General features: G+C 44.0%; 1 long non-coding RNA gene across 1 annotated transcript; it reads right to left on the bottom strand.

Moving 5' to 3' along the window:
• Positions 1-3,842: 3,842 nt before the first annotated feature.
• On the bottom strand, positions 3,843-4,290 carry LOC148765135 (uncharacterized). The gene is made up of 2 exons (XR_016029850.1): positions 4,205-4,290; positions 3,843-4,106 (listed from the first exon to the last, which is right to left on the bottom strand). It is a non-coding gene; the product is annotated as an uncharacterized LOC148765135 (long non-coding RNA).
• Positions 4,291-20,252: the final 15,962 nt, after the last annotated feature.

The following is a 20,252-nucleotide window of genomic DNA, read 5'->3' as shown; positions in this document are numbered from 1 at the left end:
ATATATATATATATATATATATATATATATATATATATATATCTAACATATGTTAATTGGGGGTCAACAATTGTTGGCCATAGTTAGGCTCGGGCGTTCAACGACGTCGTTTTCCAGCAAACTGATTAAAAGAAAAGAGAAAATAAAGCACACAGGACATGGTCGAGCTGCTTGAAAAATAAAGCGAAAAGAAAAGAATTGAAGAAGATGATTGGAAGGAAGGACAGGAACGACGCCGTTTCGTGTTAACAGGGGGCAAACAAAAAGCAAAAAGAAATTGCATATAAGGAAAATTGATTATCCCCATATATATATACTTACCTTAGGGGTAGGATTAGGATTGATTGCATACCTGGTGATGATGCTAAAATATAGCTCACCTAGGGGGTGTAGAAAATGAGCTGGGAGAGTAAAGCGGATCAGTAGCTTGATAACTGGATGGTCCTGAGATCCCTACAAAATGAGCACACGTGAACTAAGCCGGGGGTTGATCCGGCGGAAACCCCTCCGACGCTCAAGTCAGATGTACGGATCGTAGAGATTGTAGAGAGAATAAAACTCGGAATTGATGATAATTAAAACGTACATTTACGAATGAATAAAATATCTATTTATATATCGTTGAATGGGTTGGGCTTACTTTGTTGGGCCCAAGCCTTATTTTGAAGGAGCTTGGGCTTTCGTGTAATGGGCCTAATTGGTAGATAAATTTGAGGGTCCATTGGGCCGGCCCATTTAGGTAATCATTAAGCCCCCCAACTCTCGAGTTGAGACGGGGACGTGTGTAAAGGGATCCGGGTCGTGTCGAGAGTTAATTGCGGCGTTGATTGAATTGTTTCCGTTGGCGGTGAATTAATTCCTTAATTTAAATAAGGAATATTTGTATTTATTTGGCAGCGAGGTATATATTTAAGGGTTTTAAATATTATACCAAGGCCAGATAAATAGACTCCTTTTGCGGTGGAGAGTATTAAACTTCAACTCTAGCAATAAATATGGGTATGTTTTTTGAACTCTAGGTCTTCTGCTGTGCTATTTTTCTCTTGAATTTTTTTTTTGTGGTAGAGTAGAATTTTTTTGTTTCTTGATTGTTTCGTCGGTGAAAATTATTTATCATGTCGAATCTGGATAAGTCGAAATCGCTTCGAATTAAACTTCGAGATCCGGTTGAAGGGGGCAAGAAAACTTTCGGTACGGTGGATATGGAACGCGAGAAACTTGTGGTATCCGGTGGTAAAATCGGATCTGCGACTGTAGATGCACGAAATATTGGGGAGATGCGCAAAATAAGCGGCTTGGAGGCCGGAGTTGGCTCGAGCCGTGCGGCTGGAAGTAAGGCTTGGTGTGAGGGCGCGCGCTTCGATGCGGGGGTGGAGCCGAGTGAAGCCGCGGAGCCGGCGGCTTGCACCCGGACCGAGGAGGAGAGAGGGAGGGACTGCAGACCACGTGGGCCAGCAGCTGAGGTGGGACGCGCGTCGGGCACGCCACCCGATAGACGCACGCGCGCGTCGGTGGAGGAGAGAGAAAGAGGCGCGCGCGCGTCGGTTGGTGAGTTGGGTGGACGCGCGCGCGCCATTGGTCCAGGTGGCGACGGCGGGCGCGTGATTGGGCGGGATTTGCAGAGACGCGCGCGCGCGTCTAGTGGGTTGGGTGAAGCGGACGCGCGCGCGGGGGCCAGTGGGGGGGGGTGCACGTGTCGCTGGGCAGGCAGGTGACGCGCGCGCGCGTGGATCCGCCCCTTTTGGGGCCACGCGCGCGCGTGAGGGCGCGTTACAGCCCGGTTTTGAGCCCGGTTCGGGCGAAATTGACGGGCAAATTTCCGAGGGTGCTGATTCGCGTGGTGTTTTAAACGGGGGAAGTTTTGGTCGGTGATGGAACTATTGAATCGTGGAGTGACGATGTAGAAGTGCGTAACAATATTAATATTTGCCCTGCTGTTGATGAAGCGGATTCCAGTAGACGTCGCTATGGGCGTCGAGTCGTGGATTTTGGGAGCGATAGTGATGATTCGAATCAAGCTCCTTTGGCGAGTGATCATGCGGTGCCAAGTAGTGAAGTTGAGTTGACGGATGAAGAGGAGGAGGAAGATGATATTCCGCCAGGTGATGTTGATAGTAAATTGACGGAAGAGCATTTGCAGTCTATTCGTCGTCTAGTTGGAGCACCTAGAAATATCGAATTGTTGTTGCATTAGTAGGGAGACCGGTTGTATTCGCCACCCGATGGATTTCATACGGTTTTCTTGGCGTATGTGACGTGTACCTCTCAGATTACTCCGCATCCGACCTTGTTGAAGGTTTGCGAGGAATTCAATATAGGGAACAGTCAGCTAACTCCGACTGCAATTCTTATGTTTGAGGCGTTTTACCATAGAGTGTCTCTAGTGGGTTTGCCTGTGACTGTGAGTTTGTTCCAGGCGTTATTTACGCTGCATCGGCCCAATAAATGGCCTTTCTTTTGTTTTCATCCTCGCGTTCCCTACCAATTCGTGAAGAGTGTGAAGTTATCTTTGGGGGAGTGGAAAACCTATTTTTTTTATGTGAGGGCTCCCACTTTCGACGTCCCTGTGGTATGGAGCCCTACGTGCAAAAGTTTCACGATAACTGCGAATATGGCGAAGAGGATTAAGGAGTCTAGGTTGTGTGATGTGGAATTTGACCCAAGGGTTTTGATACCAAAGGCGAAGGGTCAGCACCGTATATCCTTTTGTTGCCTTGACTTGTGTTTTTTTTTTTTTAGTTGGTAGCGACTTGGAGATATCTCGTGGAGCATGGTAGGAATGTGGAAGCTAGGAAGGAAGAGGAGCGAGTTCGAAGTCAGACGCGTGAGGATGAACTTCTAAGCCAGTTGGAGATAGCGCGGTCCGATCTTGCTCAACGGACGGAAGAGCTTGCTCAAAGGACAGAGGAGCTTGCTCAAAGGAGAGAAGAGCTCGAGGTTATCCGAGGTGACGCGAAGGCGTATAAGGATGATGTTCATAAGTTGAACGAGTGCTATGATCAGCTGAAGGAGAAATACGAAGTCGAGAAGGCGACGGGGAAGAGGTTCCTCGCAACATCAGGTGGTGCGGCTTATAGGGAGTCCATCGTGGAGGAAACCAAGCTTAGCTTCCGAGGTAGTGATGAGTGTGCTGCTATGATTGAGGAGCATGCGCTGGCTGTGGTCTATAAGCCATTAGTGCGTGCTTGTCGCAAATATCTTCGCGATGCGGGTGGTATCAGTGAGAAAGTGATTCGAGGGATGGAGGCTGGTATCTCGGATGGAGAGGATGATGAGGTAGATGTCGATGGGACAGGCACAGAGCTTGTGGCTGATATTGTTGCTGATGATCCCACTGTGGGGACGTCTTCCGCCCGCAGTAGGGGAGTTTAGATTTATTTGCTAGGATAGTTAAACTTATATTTTTTTTTTGTTTGGAGTCTTAGTTTATTTTTCTCGCTAATGTAGATGGGTATGTCCTCTACTATTTCGTTTGAATTTTTTCCTTGTTTGACATTTGAAGTTTGATATCTTGAATTATTTGTTTTGACATTGTCAAGAGTTAATGCGCTGCTTATATGTATTTACACTTAGCATTGTACGCGATGTACTTGAGGAGGGGATCAGTCTCCCAAGGTTTTTGTTAAGGGTCGTGCCCTTTGTTCGGACCGCTTGGGTCTTAAATATATTTGTCCGTGGCCACGTTTTAAAATTAACACCTCGTGAAATAAATAAAAGGACTTAGCTAATCCAGCTGGCCAGGCTATACGGATTATCTAAATCTCTCTAAGTGTTTGTAGGGTGGTATTGACTTGAACTCATGGTAAGAGGTAATTTGTATAGACGTAAAGGCGTAGATAGTAAAGCGAAAAGTATTATTTATTCAACGATAGCAAAGGAGAGTTGTTACATGCCTATGTGAGGCGAATGTAAGTAAATGATTAATGCGATAGGCCTACGTGAGGCGAAGGTAAATAACGACTGGTGGAGCAAAAAAAAAAAAAAATTTGACTTGATAAAAATTGTTCTAAGTGACTGTACTACACTTGTTCTTCTTCCACGTCTTCCTTGTACTCGTTCGTTTTGCTGTGCTGATGGTAAAATGAATTCCTTTGGCGTCTCTATGCCTGTCAAATATAATTGAGAAAAAGGAATTTTGTCTAAGCATTTGTATTGAAGACTTAGTAATTGAAGCTGAGGGGATGTGCATTGCCGATCTACGTACCATACTACGGGGATGTTTTTTCTTCCTCGCACTTCGAGATATGAAATCAACTCGTGAGTTGCTGCGAGTTACTATGCGATCATGCCTGCTAGTGGAATTATTTTTTCACGTTAGTAGGAGTAAATAAGATCATCCGTGTGTTGAATGCTAGTGGAAGTGTAGTTACCCTTGGCGATGTGGTATGGAGTGTTCTCGCTCTTTGGGCCGTTGATTGAGTAATATGTATCCCCTCGTAATTGGCTCTCAATCTGTAATAAGATGGTGGGATGTGATGATGAATTGCTGGTGAAAATAAATTTACTAGCCCCCCAGTTTAGGTAGGATGTTAACGTACCTAGTTATGTAGTAGAAAATTTCTAACCATGTAGAAACAGCTTACAAGACGAGTTACGTGGAAGGTCGCGGAGCCTGCAGATGTGACAATTTGTAAGTAACTTTCATATAGAAGGGGTATGGATGGTGACCTCAACTGATCTGAAGTAAGGCAGGTGTATACCTTAGGCGTAGAACCGTTTGAGGTTCCCTATATTCCATGTTCTGGGTATAGGGTGTCCATCAATGTTCTCGAGGCGATATGCTCCAGTGTTGACCACTTTTGTGATTTTATATGGTCCTTCCCACTTTGGGTCGAGCTTGCCAATGGGGTGAGAGGCTTCAGCTTTCCGGATGACTAAATCCCCAACTTGAAAGGAGCGGGGACGGACCTTTGAGTTATATGCCTTGGCCATGCGTGATTTGTACATCTGTTGTCGGATGTCTGCGATCTCTCGTAGCTCATCTACAAGGTCTAGGCTTCCTCGCATAGCTTTTTCATTAGCTGCTGGATCATAGTTGGTGATTCTCCAAGATGGTTCACCTATTTCAACGGGTGCTATAGCTTCTGTTCCGAAAGCTAGATTGAAAGGCGACTCTCCGGTTGCTGCTCGTGGGGTTGTGCGATAAGCCCATAGTGCGTTAGGCAATTCGTCCACCCACTTCCCTTTGGCACTTCCAAGCCTTGTCTTAAGGTGTTGGAGTATGGTGCGATTCGTGACCTCCGTCTGGCCGTTAGCATGTGGATTGGCTACGGATGTGAAGAACTGTTTGATGTCTAAGCCAAGGCACCAATTCTTCACTTTGTCACCGCAAAATTGTGTTCCATTATCTGAGATAATGGAACGTGGGATTCCAAAGCGACACACGATGTTTTTCCATAGGAATTGGATGACTTCTTCCTCTCGGATGCGTGCTAAGGGTTCAGCTTCCACCCATTTGGTGAAGTAGTCCACTGCTACAATGAGGTATTTGCGTCCTCCTGTAGCGGGCGGGAATGGTCCAACTAAATCCATCCCCCATTGAGCGAAAGGAATGGGGCTGTCAATTGGTTGCATTAATGCCGCTGGTAGGTGAGTGATATTTGCATGCTCTTGGCAGGGCTTACACTTCCGGACTAACTTCTTCGCGTCTTCATGCATCGTTGGCCAATAGTAGCCTTGCCTCAGTAGTTTGAGAGCTAAAGTTCTCCCGCTTAAGTGATTTCCGCAGATGCCTTCGTGTACTTCTCTAAGTACGTAATCCGCTGTGGTCGGGTCGAGGCACTTGAGGTAAGGGAATGAGAACCCTCGTTTGTATAACTCTTCTCCCACTATGACGAAGCGAGCGGCTCTCGTTTTTAACTTTCGTGCTTCGGTGGAATCCGCTGGAAGTTCTCCCTTCTTGAGATACTTCAGGATTGGAGTGAACCAGCATGGTTCATCCTCCTCGGTGTACTGTACTTCAGTGGGTGAAGTTATCTCTGGCTGAGGTGAGGTGATGAGCGTCACCTTCCGACTTCCGATGCTAGCCATGGAGCTTCCAATATTTGTCAGCATGGACGTTATTGGAGCGAGGTACTTGTCTTATCTCGTAGCTCTCGAATTTAGATAAGAGAGTATGCGCGAGAGCTAAGTATTTGGCCATGGTGTCTTCTTTAGCCTCGTAAGCTCCAAGTACTTGGTTGACGACGAGCTGAGAGTCGCTTTGGATTAGGAGCTTGCGCGCTCCGGCTGCTAGGGCGAGGCGGATTCCCGCTATCAGTGCCTCGTACTCAGCGACGTTGTTCGAGGCTGTGAATTCGAAACGTTGAGCATACTCGAATTCGTCTCCGTCGGGGTTCGTTAGTACGATGCCCGCTCCACCTCCTGTGGCAGTGGAAGATCCATCGACGCTGACGGACCAAGTAGGTAGAGAGGTGCTTTCTTCTACTGTGGTCATTTCGACTAGAAAGTCAGCCAATATTTGCGCTTTGATAGCCGGGCGGGGTTTGAATTCCACTCCGTATTCACTTAGCTCTATTGCCCATTTTGCTAATCGTCCGGACGTTTCGGGACTCCTTAGTATTTGCTTCAGTGGATAATTGGTGAGAACCACCACTTGATGTGACTGGAAGTAAGGTCGAAGCTTCCGGGCTGCGTTGATGAGGGCGAGAGCGAGCTTCTCCATATTGGTATAGCGTTGCTCGGCTCCTTGAATAGCGCGACTTATGTAGTATATGGGTTGGTGACCTTTTCCTCCATCTCGGATGAGGACCGCGCTGATGGCATCAGCCGAGGTAGCTAAGTACAACATGAGGGTGTCTCCCGGATGAGGTTTTGTAAGCAAGGGTGGTGATGCGAGGTATGACTTTAGCTCAGTGAAGGCTTTTTGACATGCCTCATCCCACTCGAACTTTTTTCCTCCCCTTAAAATCTTGAAAAATGGGAGAGCCCTGTCCGCTGATCTTGAAATGAATCTATTCAGGGATGCCAAACAGCCGTTGAGTTGTTGAACTTTCTTGATCGATGTTGGCGGAGCCATGGAGGTGATTGCTTCGATTTTCGCGGGATTAGCTTCGATTCCTCGCTGCGAAATCATATAACCCAAAAATTTGCCTCCCCTAACTCCGAATGAACATTTGAGGGGGTTGAGCTTCATCTTATATTTTCGCAGGGTGGCGAAACACTGATCCAGATCAGTTAGGTGGTCCGAGACCTTGACACTCTTGACGAGCATGTCGTCGATGTACACCTCCATATTTTTACCGATCTGATCTGCGAACATTTTGTTCACTAGACGCTGGTAGGTGGCTCCTGCGTTTTTTAACCCGAAGGGCATGACTTGATAGCAGTAGATGCCTTGGTCAGTGATGAAACTAGCCCTCTCTTGATCTTCTGGTGCAAGTAAGATCTGGTTATACCCTTGGTATGCATCGAGGAAGCTGAGGAGTTCGCACCCCGAGGTCGAATCGATGAGCTGATCGATTCTGGGTAGAGGAAATGGGTCCTTAGGACAGGCTTTGTTGAGGTCAGTGAAGTCTACGCATAATCTCCACTTGCCACCCGGCTTGGGAACGAGTACTACGTTCGACAGCCATTCAGGATACTGAACTGGTCGTATGTGGCCCGCTTCAAGGAGTTTTGCCACTTCTGCCTTGATGTGCTTGTTGCGTTCGGGTCCAAATGTTCGTTTCCTTTGCTTGATCGGCTTCAGCCTTTTGTCGACGTTGAGCCGATGTAGAGCTACATGAGAGGGGATGCCTGACAAATCTTGAGCTTTCCAAGCGAACACGTCTCCGTTGTGCCGTAAGAATTTGACTAATTTCTTCTCCATCTCAGGATCTAAATCGGATCCGATGCGTAGGAGTTTGGAATCATCTCCAGGTGTGAGCTCTATGAGCTTAAGCTCTTCGACAACCGCTAGCTTGATGCTATCGTCTGGTACACTGATGAGGATTTCTTTATCGTCCTCAATGATCGCATTGACCCACTTCCGTTTGTCGGATTTTTGGGTGTCGTCTCCCCTTCCGGATGGTTTAGGCTTCTTGGAAGGTTCTCGTAAGGCCCTTGCATAGCACTCTCGGGCGAGACGTCTATCTCCAAGTATTTCTCCCATTCCATAGGGGGTCGGGAATTTCCACTTCTGATGGTAGGAGGAAGGTACAAACTTGAATGTATGGATGGCTGGCCTCCCTAAGATGACGTTGTAGGGAGATGGCTTGTCGACGATGAGGAATTTGATTAGCTTGGTGATTCGACAAGGGTCTTCCCCTAAAGAGACGGGCAGCTCTACTTCTCCCATGGATAAAATGCCTTCTCCTGTGAATCCTTTCAGGGGTGTGGAGACGGGATTAAACCGGGCATTATCTATGCCCAGCTGCTTAAAAGCGTGGAGGTACATGATGTCAGCTGAGCTCCCACCGTCCACTAATATCTTCTTGACCAAGAAGTTGGCCACCGTTGTTGTTACTACCAATGCATCGACATGATCTTCATCTGGACCTTCAAGGTCAGAGGAGTTGAAGACTATGCTATGATCAGGTCTTCGTATTGGATAGATGCGTGCGGATGGAGAAGCACGTTCTTGATTCATGCGTGCTGATCGAGCGAGGGTGCGTCTTGCATTTTGCGAGTCGCCGCCCGCCGGTCCTCCGGAGATAAAGGAGATGATTCCGCGAGTGGGTTGGTTATCGTTGTTATCTAGGTCACGTCGGTGACCCCCATCCTCTCGCCTTTGCTGTTGATCTCGATTATTATCTCGGCGTGGAGGATCATCACGGCGCTTATTTCGAGGCTTATCAATGTATTCGCCTAAATGGCCTTGTTTGATCAGCCTCTCTATCGCCATTTTGAGTTGTGCACATTCCTCCGTAGTATGCCCTCTGTCCTTGTGGAATCGACAATAACGATCCGACTTTTCTCGCTTTGCGTTTGGCTGCATAGGACGTGGAGGCTCTGCTAAACCTTTCTGTTCTATCACGTGAAAGATTTCCGTGAGACGAGTGTTTAGCGGAGTGAACCTATTGTAGGAGGAAGAGGGTTGGCCTTGAGGTGGAAGTGGTGGACGTCGATCATCGCGCCTCCTATTGTCTTGACGGTCATCTTCCCTTTTCCTTTTAGGAGGAACATGGGTAGAGGCTTCCTCTATCCGGACGTATTTTTCAGCTCGATTCAGCAACTCCTCTAGGTTGCCTGGAGGTCTCCCGGCGATAGATTCTTTGAATCTACCCGGTTTCAAGTTCTGCTGCATAATCCCGGAGAGCATGTCTTGCCCTACACTGGGGACTTCGTGGACGGCCTCTACGAAACGCTTAATGTAGTTGCGGAGCGTCTCGTTATCTCTCTGTACTATAGAGAAAAGATGAGCTGGGGTCTTGGCATATTGTTTGTTGATGGCGAATTGGTTGGTGAACCGGGCTGACAACCGGGCGAATGTGTCAATCGACCCCATGGGTAGAGAGTTGAACCAATTCATTGCCCTCTTGGAGAGAGTGGTGCGGAACATTTTGCACATCGCAGCATCCGTCGGGCCATATAAATCCGCCATGGCACTGAATTTCTCTATGTGCTCCTGCGGGTCGGTGGTCCCTTCAAATTGAGGTAACCCCGAGATCTTTACTCCTTGAGGTAATACCTCGTTGAGAATGTCTATGGTGAAGGGACTGCGTCTTGTTGGGACAGGCATTCTTTCACCCATTAGATTATTTGGTTGGGGGAAGAGATTTTGACGAGACATTCTGCTGTTTACCTCGCCTTCTCCCTCATTAAAGAGAGGGACTCTCTGTGGTGATGCATTCCCCCGTGGGGGTGAGCGTCGACGCTGCTGTCTGGGTTGTGCCCCTCTGTGATTTGTAGATAGCTGCACTCGGGACCGTGGGTCCGAGGTAGAGCAGGAGACACTTATTTGATTCTGAATTGGCGGTGGGGCCACATGTGGCACTATAGGTGGAGCTGGCGCTGGTATCGCATTGGGAGCGTTTGCTCCCATCGTGGCGATGTATTGAGTTACGGCCTCCGTAGCGGCGCGAGTTGAGGCTTCTGCTATCATGCGTTGGAGTGCGTCCTCGGTTATTTGAACCGTTTGAGGAGCAGGGAGTGGTGGATCGGCGAGTGGTGGGTCCCGAGGAGGGATCACCTGAACCTCGCGAGGCGGATCTGCAGCACGTGGAGGAGGTGGCTCCACGGCACGTGGAGGAGGTGGCTCCGCGGTGCGTGGAGGAGGTGGCATGCCAGATCCTCCACGGACTGGGAGGTTATTAGCCGTGTCATTTTCTCTCCGAGCTGACGCCTCAGGAGGATCTTGTTGGCTACGTGATCTGGTTTGCATCGTTCCCACAGACGGCGCCAAAATGATGATGCTAAAATATAGCTCACCTAGGGGGTGTAGAAAATGAGCTGGGAGAGCAAAGCGGATCAGTAGCTTGATAACTGGATGGTCCTGAGATCCCTACAAAATGAGCACACGTGAACTAAGCCGGGGGTTGATCCGGCGGAAACCCCTCCGACGCTCAAGTCAGATGTACGGATCGTAGAGATTGTAGAGAGAATAAAACTCGGAATTGATTGTGAATAATCAGAACGTACCTTTACGAATGAATAAAATATCTATTTATATATCGTTGAATGGGTTGGACTTACTTTGTTGGGACCAAACCTTATTTTGAAGGAGCTTGGGCTTTCGTGTAATGGGCCTAATTGGTAGATAAATTTGAGGGCCCATTGGGCCGGCCCATTTAGGTATATCACCTGGTAATCGAGAGTTGTGGTTGCTTGATCAAGCGTTGCTTATAAAATAAAAGCGAATCAATACCAATGCATAAAAATTGGGAGAACTGGAGAAAAAGAAGAGGAGGATGAAAATAAAATCAGTACCATGGCTGAAAATAAAATCAGTAACATTTTTCCTCCAATTGCAGACCTCTCCCCTTTTCGATCATATCCGGAGTTGGATTACTCAGGAATTGTCGGCTCATAATTTTTGGGTGCCCACCCCTTTTCTCCAACCCAATTCTTTTTCCTTTTCTTGCCAAGCTGCTCGACCACGACGTGTCTGCTTCTTTTTTTCCTTTTCTTTTAATCCGCTCGCTCGAAAACGGCGTCGTTTCAGCGAAGGCCTCCACATCTGGCCACAATTGTTGACCTCCACCGTTCCACCGTTCGCCGCTTCCACGCCCGCCGCTGCCGCTTCGTTCGATGCCCACCGCCCCTGCCGCCAACATCACTTCCCACCTCTTTTTTCAACCAATTGCAGACGCCGCCCTCTTCCACTTGCTTATATATGCAGCCCGTGAGATTCTAACATATACTTCCTAGGTAGGCCCCACTGAGTCTAATCTTTTGTTTTTTGTCAAATTATATTACAGAAGGATTCACAAGAAGGACAGTAACGATGATGATCAGATGTATTACCCTCCTGTTCAGTTGCATTTGTTTGAAGACCATGTAATTTAAATTAAAGTCGCATTTCTTATTTCGCGATTTATCTAAAAAAAAATATAATATGTGTATATATATGTATGGTGTTAGATAACGGCATAGTCAACGTTAGTTTGTCAACTCCCGGTGGTATGGTGACTGCAATAGAGTACAACGGAATTGATAATTTACTCCAATTTGATTACAAAGAAAACAACAGAGGGTACATACAATACAATACATTATACCATTTAATTTTTAATCCTCACATTTCACATTTCACATTTCACATTTCACATTCCACCTTATATCTTCATGGCCAACAATATTTTAATTTTTGTTTTTAGAAAAAGAAAAATTGGAAGGGATACTGTAGGAGAAAAGGAAAACAACGGTTGGAGGGATGGAGCGACACGACGGCGGGCCGCCGACCAGCAACTGCTGTGGAGTGAGAGGGGCACAAAAGAAGGGGAAAATAAAGCGAGAAAGAAAAGCGAAAAGAAATAATGCAGAGGTCGGTCGAGTCGAGAAGAAGAAGTCTGCAATTGGATGAAAACAGAGGTGGGAATTGACATTGGCGGCGGGGCGGTGAGCATCGAACGAAGCGATGGCGGCAGGCACGGACGGTCAAAACTGCGCCGTTTCAATCCCTCCCTCCAATCAGCGTCTCCTATTGTTTTCTTTTTCATTTATTTTCCATGCAGCTCGAGTGTGACACGCCTGCTTGATTTCTGCTTTTTTCTTTTATTCCGCTTATTGCCAAACGACGTCGTTCCGTTCTCTTTTACTCTGCTCACTACAGAACGACGCCGTTTCAGTGACCCGACCTCACATATCGCCCACAACTGTTGACCTCCGCCACCCGCTTCGCCCGGCGTCCGCCGCCGCTTCGCCCGACGTCCGCCGCCGCTTCGCCCGATGCCCCTATCACATGGCGCCGCTTTTTTCCTCCAGTAGTATGCCTCGCCGCCCTCCTCGTCTATATCTTAAATTTGTGGGTGTGATTTCTACGGTTCAAATTCCAACGGAGCCCTTTTTCCCAGCCACTTCCCTTTTTCCTCATACTTCCGTACGTGCGTTGTCCTCCTCCTGCCACCGCTGCAGAAATATTTACCTTCCCATCTCTATCTATTAATCCTCAGAACTGAGGCTCATTGAATTGAATACGATGTTTTCTTCCTCACCCATTTTCTGGTCAATTTTAACAAGCGAGAAACCATTGAATTTTTCTTATACGCATTGGTATAAGAAAAAAGAAGCAGAGACGTCGTGGTCATATAAGGAAAAATATCTTATATGTTACTGATTTTATTTTCAGCCATGGTACTGATTTTATTTTCATCCTCCTCTTATTTTTCTCCAGTTCTCCCAATTTTTATGCATTGGTATTGATTCGCTTTTATTTTATAAGCAACGCTTGATCAAGCAACCACAACTCTCGATTACCAGGTATGCAATCAATCCTAATCCTACCCCTAAGGATTAGGATTACATATATATATTAACCTATATATATATATATATATATATATATATATATATATATATATATATATATATATATATATATATATATATATTAATTTTGGTATAAAATGGACGTTTTAATCAATCCTAATCCTACCCGTTTATATATTTACCCTTTTCCTTATATGCAATTTTGGAATTGACATTGGCGGCGGGGCGGTGGGCATCGAACGAAGCGATGGCGGCAGGCACGGACGGCGGAGGTCAACAATTGTTGGCCATAGTTAGGCTCGGGCGTTCAACGACGTCGTTTTCCAGCAAACTGATTAAAAGAAAAGAGAAAATAAAGCACACAGGACATGGTCGAGCTGCTTGAAAAATAAAGCGAAAAGAAAAGAATTGAAGAAGATGATTGGAAGGAAGGACAGGAACGCGCCGTTTCGTGTTAAAAGGGGGCAAACAAAAAGCAAAAAGAAATTGCATATAAGGAAAAGGGATTATCCCCGAGCTGCTTGAAAAATAAAGCGAAAAGAAAAGAATTGAAGAAGATGATTGGAAGGAAGGACAGGAACGACGCCGTTTCGTGTTAAAAGGGGGCAAACGAAAAGCAAAAAGAAATTGCATATAAGGAAAAGGGATACTTATATATATATATATATGGGGATAACACCATTTTTCTTCATGCCTTTTCTTTTTTATTTTCTTTTGGCCCATCTAATGTCAAAACGTCGTCGTTGGCCTCACTCTCACCAATCAGCGTCTTCAAATCTTTTCTTTTCCCTTTATTGTATGTACCCTAATTTAAAGAATGGATATAAGGTGCCCAGTGAGGTGGGAAAACATCGTATTCAAGGAGGTGGTTGTAATTTTTATGTATTGGTATTGGGATCTTTTTCTTTTTTAGAAAAACAAAAATTGGAAGGGATACTGTAGGAGAAAAGGAAAACAACGGTTGGAGGGATGGAGCGGCACGACGGCGGGCCGCCGACCAGCAACTGCCGTGGAGTGAGAGGGGCACAAAAGAAGGGGAAAATAAAGCGAGAAAGAAAAGCGAAAAGAAATAATGCAGAGGTCGGTCGAGTCGAGAAGAAGAAGTCTGCAATTGGATGAAAACAGAGGTGGGAATTGACATTGGCGGCGGGGCGGTGGGCATCGAACGAAGCGATGGCGGCAGGCACGGACTGCGGAGGTCAACAATTGTTGGCCATAGTTAGGCTCGGGCGTTCAACGACGTCGCGTTCTTTTCTTTTTCCTTTTCTTCCCAAGCTGCTCGACCACGACGTCTCTGCTTCTTTTTTTCCTTTTCTTTTAATCCGCTCGCTCGAAAACGGCGTCGTTTCAGCGAAGGTCTTCACATCCGGCCACAATTGTTGACCTCCACCGTTCCACCGTTCGCCGCTTCCACGCCCGCCGCTGCCGCTTCGTTCGATGCCCACCGCCCCTGCCGCCAACATCACTTCCAACCTCTTTTTTCAACCAATTGCAGACGCCGCCCTCTTCCACTTGCTTACATATTTTCTCAATTTTTTTTTAATATTATCCCGCATCTCCGCCACCTACGTTATCTGTTTATCCCGCATCTCCGCCACCTACGTTATCTGTGCAGCCCCCACCTCCTTCTTCTCTCTGCTACCTAAGTTCCCAGGTTTTATTTAAAATTGCTGAAAAGTGTTGCATTTATTTTCGTTATTATCTGTTTTAAGGTGTTGATATAATCATGTTTTTTTACTGTACTTCGGGAATTGGAATCTTCATGGCTTTGCTTTGTAGGTACTGATCGCCAAGTCAGTAGTCCTGGAATCGCTTTCTTGTGTTTCTGCTGCTTGAAAAATATTTAATTCGAATGCAGGTATTGGGATATAAATATATATAATTTAAGATATGGGGATAACACCCTTTTTCTTCATGCCTTTTCTTTTTTATTTTCCCAATTTTTATGTATTGGTATTGATTCGCTTTTATTTTATAAGCAACGCTTGATCAAGCAACCACAACTCTCGATTACCAGGTATGCAATTAAAATCCTAATCCTACCCCTAAGGATTATGATTACATATATATATATATATATATATATATATATATATATATATATATATATATATATATATATATATATATATATATATATATATATATTAATTTTGGGAAGAAAAGAAAAATATCTAACATATGCTTTGTATGTACGATGTTTTCTTTGTAATTTAGTCAACTGAAATGCTATTCATAGAACAAATTTTACCACCTTGCAGTGCGACTTTATTTCATTTGTAATTTTCAAAGAAAAAAACCGCAATTCTTTCAAACCCTTTCCCAACTATATTTTGTGCATGAACATTTCGTATTCCCTAACACGAAATGGATGAAGGCATTTCGTGTAAAGAAGCACGAAATAGTGTTTTTTTACGATACACGAAACCACAATTGTATGTTTTTTTATGCATTTCGTGTTGTATTGCACGAAATGGAACACTGCATTTCGTGCAATACAACACGAAATGCCTTTTTTCATAAATTTGTTTTATTTCGTGTAAATTTACACGAAATACAAACTTGCATTTCGTGTAAATTTACACGAAATAAAACAAATTTATGAAAAAAGGGCATTTCGTGTTGTATTGCACGAAATGCAGTGTTCCATTTCGTGCAATACAACACGAAATGCATAAAAAATGTCAAAATTCGATAAAAAAAATACGTTCGTTATCTCAAAATCGAAGTAGGTTTGTTTCATATTGATAATTATTGTGTTCTAATTGATATTATCGGAAAAATTTGACGATTTGGAAAGTTTAAGAATTCGGAGGTCGAGAGAATTTGGAAAAAAGTTAAAGGATTTCTTGACAAATGAATTATTTTGCACTGTAACTGGAAAAAATTGCACTATGAATAGTAAACCCCTTTAGTCAACGTAGGTATCACATTTCTTAATTTTTACCTCAACTAAGATTATTGGAGGTGGATAAAATATTGTTGGCCATAGTTAGGTATTGTATACGATGTTTTCTTTTCACCCAAAGATTAGACTGATATATATAATTTAACAAATAAAAAGTGGCAAAAAAAAAAACGAAAGTAAATAGGGGGCGGAGAAAGGGGGCCATAGACATATATATATACTTAACCACTTTTTATTTGAAACGACGCCGTTCTGTTCGCCCCGGCCAATCAACTCTCTCCTTTCTTTTCTTTTCCGTTTTCTTTCTGAATATGCACGATCGACGTGCTTCTTTTTATTTTTCCTTTTCTTTTACTCTTCTCGCGTCGGTCCACGACGGTAGTCTACAATTGTTGACTCCGTTCGTGGCCGCTGTCCGTTTCCGCCGCCGCCGCTGCTTCGTTTGGCAGCCACCGCCCCAGCCGCCAACGTCACTTCCCACCGCATTTTTCCTCCAATTGCAGACCTCTCCCCTTTTCGATCATATCCGGAGTTGGATTACTCAGGAATTGTCGGCTCATAATTTTTGGGTGCCCACCCCTTTTCTCCAACCCAATTTCTCAGCCATGGTACTGATTTTATTTTCATCCTCCTCTTCTTTTCCTCCAGTTCTCCCAATTTTTATGCATTGGTATTGATTCGCTTTTATTTTACAAGCAACGCTTGATCAAGCAACCACAACTCTCGATTACCAGGTATGCAATCAATCCTAATCCTACCCCTAAGGATTAGGATTACATATATATATTAACACATATATATATATATATATATATATATATATATATATATATATATATATATATATATATATATATATATATATTAATTTTGGTATAAAATGGACGTTTTAATCAATCATAATCCTACCCGTTTATATATTTACCCTTTTCCTTATATGCAATTTTGGAATTGTCATTGGCGGCGGGGCGGTGGGCATCGAACGAAGCGATGGCGGCAGGCACGGACGGCGGAGGTCAACAATTGTTGGCCATAGTTAGGCTCGGGCGTTCAACGACGTCGTTTTCCAGCAAACTGATTAAAAGAAAAGAGAAAATAAAGCACACAGGACATGGTCGAGCTGCTTGAAAAATAAAGCGAAAAGAAAAGACTAGAAGAAGATGATTGGAAGGAAGGACAGGAACGAAAGTATATATATATGGGGATAATCCCTTTTCCTTATATGCAATTTCTTTTTGCTTTTTCTTTGCCCCCTTTTAACACGAAACAGCGTCGTTCCTGTTAAGGTGAATATTTGAAGGTTCATTGAAAGATTTGTTGAATTCTTGAACCGTAGAAATCACACCCACAAATTTAAGATATAGACGAGGAGGGCGGCGAGGCATACTACTGGAGGAAAAAAACGACGCCATGTGATAGGGGCATCAGGCGAAGCGGCGGCGGACGCCGGGCGAAGCGGGTGGAGGAGGTCAACAGTTGTGGGCGATATGTGAGGTCGGGGCACTGAAACGGCGTCGTTCTGTAGTGAGCAGAATATGGGGATAATCCCTTTTCCTTATATGCAATTTCTTTTTGCTTTTTGTTTGCCCCCTTTTAACACGAAACGGCGTCGTTCCTGTCCTTCCTTCCAATCATCTTCTTCAATTCTTTTCTTTTCGCTTTATTTTTCAAGCAGCTCGACCATGTCTTGTGTGCTTTATTTTCTCTTTTCTTTTAATCAGTTTGCTGGAAAACGACGTCGTTGAACGCCCGAGCCTAACTATGGCCAACAATTGTTGACCTCCGCCGTCCGTGCCTGCCGCCATCGCTTCGTTCGATGCCCACCGCCCCGCCGCCAATGTCAATTCCAAAATTGCATATAAGGAAAAGGGTAAATATATAAACGGGTAGGATTAGGATTGATTAAAACGTCCATTTTATACCAAAATTAATATATATATATATATATATATATATATATATATATATATATATATATATATATATATATATATATATATATATATATATATATATATATATATATATATATAGGTTAATATATATATGTAATCCTAATCCTTAGGGGTAGGATTAGGATTGATTGCATACCTGGTAATCGAGAGTTGTGGTTGCTTGATCGAGCGTTGCTTATAAAATAAAAGCGAATCAATACCAATGCATAAAAATTGGGAGAACTGGAGAAAAAGAAGAGGAGGATGAAAATAAAATCAGTACCATGGCTGAGAAATTGGGTTGGAGAAAAGGGGTGGGCACCCAAAAATTATGAGCCGACAATTCCTGAGTAATCCAACTCCCGATATGATCGAAAAGGGGAGAGGTCTGCAATTGGAGGAAAAATGCGGTGGGAAGTGACGTTGGCGGCAGGGGCAGTGGGCATCGAACGAAGCGGCAGCGGCGGGCGTGGAAACGGCGAACGGTGGAACGGTGGAGGTCATACCTAGAGTCGAGAAGAAGAAGTCTGCAATTGGATGAAAACAGAGGTGGGAATTGACATTGGCGGCGGGGCGGTGGGCATCGAACGAAGCGATGGCGGCAGGCACGGACGGCGGAGGTCAACAATTGTTGGCCATAGTTAGGCTCGGGCGTTCAAAGATGTCGTTTTCCAGCAAACTGATTAAAAGAAAAGAGAAAATAAAGCACACAGGACATGGTCGAGCTGCTTGAAAAATAAAGCGAAAAGAAAAGAATTGAAGAAGATGGCCGCGTTCTTTTCTTTTTCCTTTTCTTCCCAAGCTGCTCGACCACGACGTCTCTGCTTCTTTTTTTCCTTTTCTTTTAATCCGCTCGCTCAAAAACGGCGTCGTTTCAGCGAAGGCCTTCACATCCGGCCACAATTGTTGACCTCCACCGTTCCACCGTTCGCCGCTTCCACGCCCGCCATTGCCGCTTCGTTCGATGCCCACCGCCCCTGCCGCCAACATCACTTCCCACCTCTTTTTTCAACCAATTGCAGACGCCGCCCTCTTCCACTTGCTTACATATTTTCTCAATCTTTTTTTAATATTATCCCGCATCTCCGCCACCTACGTTATCTGTTTATCCCGCATCTCCGCCACCTACGTTATCTGTGCAGCCCCCACCTCCTTCTCTCTGCCTCCTTCTTCTCTCTGCCACCTAATTTAAGGATCGAATGCAGGTATTGGGATCTTTTCTTTTGTAAATATATATAATTTTTCGAATTCAACAAATCGTACGTCCTATTTTCGATCATATCCGGAGTTGGATTATTCAGGAATTGTCGGCTCATAATTTTTGGGTGCCCACCCCTTTTCTCCAACCCAATTTCTCAGCCATGGTACTGATTTTATTTTCATCCTCCTCTTCTTTTGCTCTAGTTCTCCCAATTTTTATGCATTGGTATTGATTCGCTTTTATTTATAGGTAAGGCCCATATATATATATATATATATATATATATATATATATATATATATATATATATATATATATATATATATATATATATATATATATATATATATATATATATATATATATATATATATATATATATGGGAAATCATGCATTATAGCATCAAGAACTCAATCACAATTAATGTATAGGATAAATTACAGGCACCCCCTATGGTAAGATTTAAAGGTGAAAAATCCTATGTTGTTTGAGTGGTTACAACCACCTCTTAGCTACAAATATTTTTACACGTTAATTTTTATGGTGTCAAATTCAATATAATACTTTTAACTTTTGTGAATATTCTCTAGTTTGTATTCGTTTAGTGCAAAAAAAAAACAGTTTCTAATGCAACATAATCTGATATTTACAAGCCAATAAACACACCTTATGATCATCTTGGTTCAATATGTAGAGCTCGAATGGGATAAAACGAGTGCAAACTTGAGAATATTCCACGTAATCTAGAAAATTCCACTAAATTTGACACTGCAAGGGTGGACATGTTAAAAGATTCATAGCTGAGGGGATGGTTGTACAGTTGTACTTACCTTGAAAGAGATTAAAAAGGTGCTGACAAGTATGATTAATTAGAGGAAATGCTATTTGCGGTTAGAAAATTGATATTTACGGTTTATAACAAAAAATATTTTATCTCTCTAAAACCCCAAAACTTTCCAAAAAAATCCAAAAAACCCCCCAAACTGCAAATAGCAACAAAAAAAAAATCGAAAATTTGAAATCAAGCTTGAAGAAGGGTTGGGCTTCGATTTTTTGATGTAATTTCTACTCTTTTATGTGTAATATGCATTGGGTATATCGATTACGGAACCAATTTCATGTTAAAAAGCCCTACAAATCGATTTGTAGGGCTTTTTTTTTTCGCAAAAACATGTTGGAACGCCCAAGATGGGGGTCCAAATGCAGCTTGCACGCCCAACTTGGGCGTGCACTGCATGAATGGGCGCCCAAGTTGGGCTTTTACGCGTTTTGGGGGGTTTTTGGATTTTTTTAAGAAGTTTTGGGGTTTTAAAGAGATAAAGTGTTTTTTGTTATAAACCGCAAATAGCAATTTTCAAA

This window comes from Erythranthe guttata, chromosome 14, assembly GCF_056151865.1.
Source record: "Erythranthe guttata isolate IM_541 chromosome 14, IM_541, whole genome shotgun sequence".
Classification (NCBI taxonomy): domain Eukaryota; kingdom Viridiplantae; phylum Streptophyta; class Magnoliopsida; order Lamiales; family Phrymaceae; genus Erythranthe; species Erythranthe guttata.
This window is presented reverse-complemented; position numbering and strand designations above follow the sequence as displayed.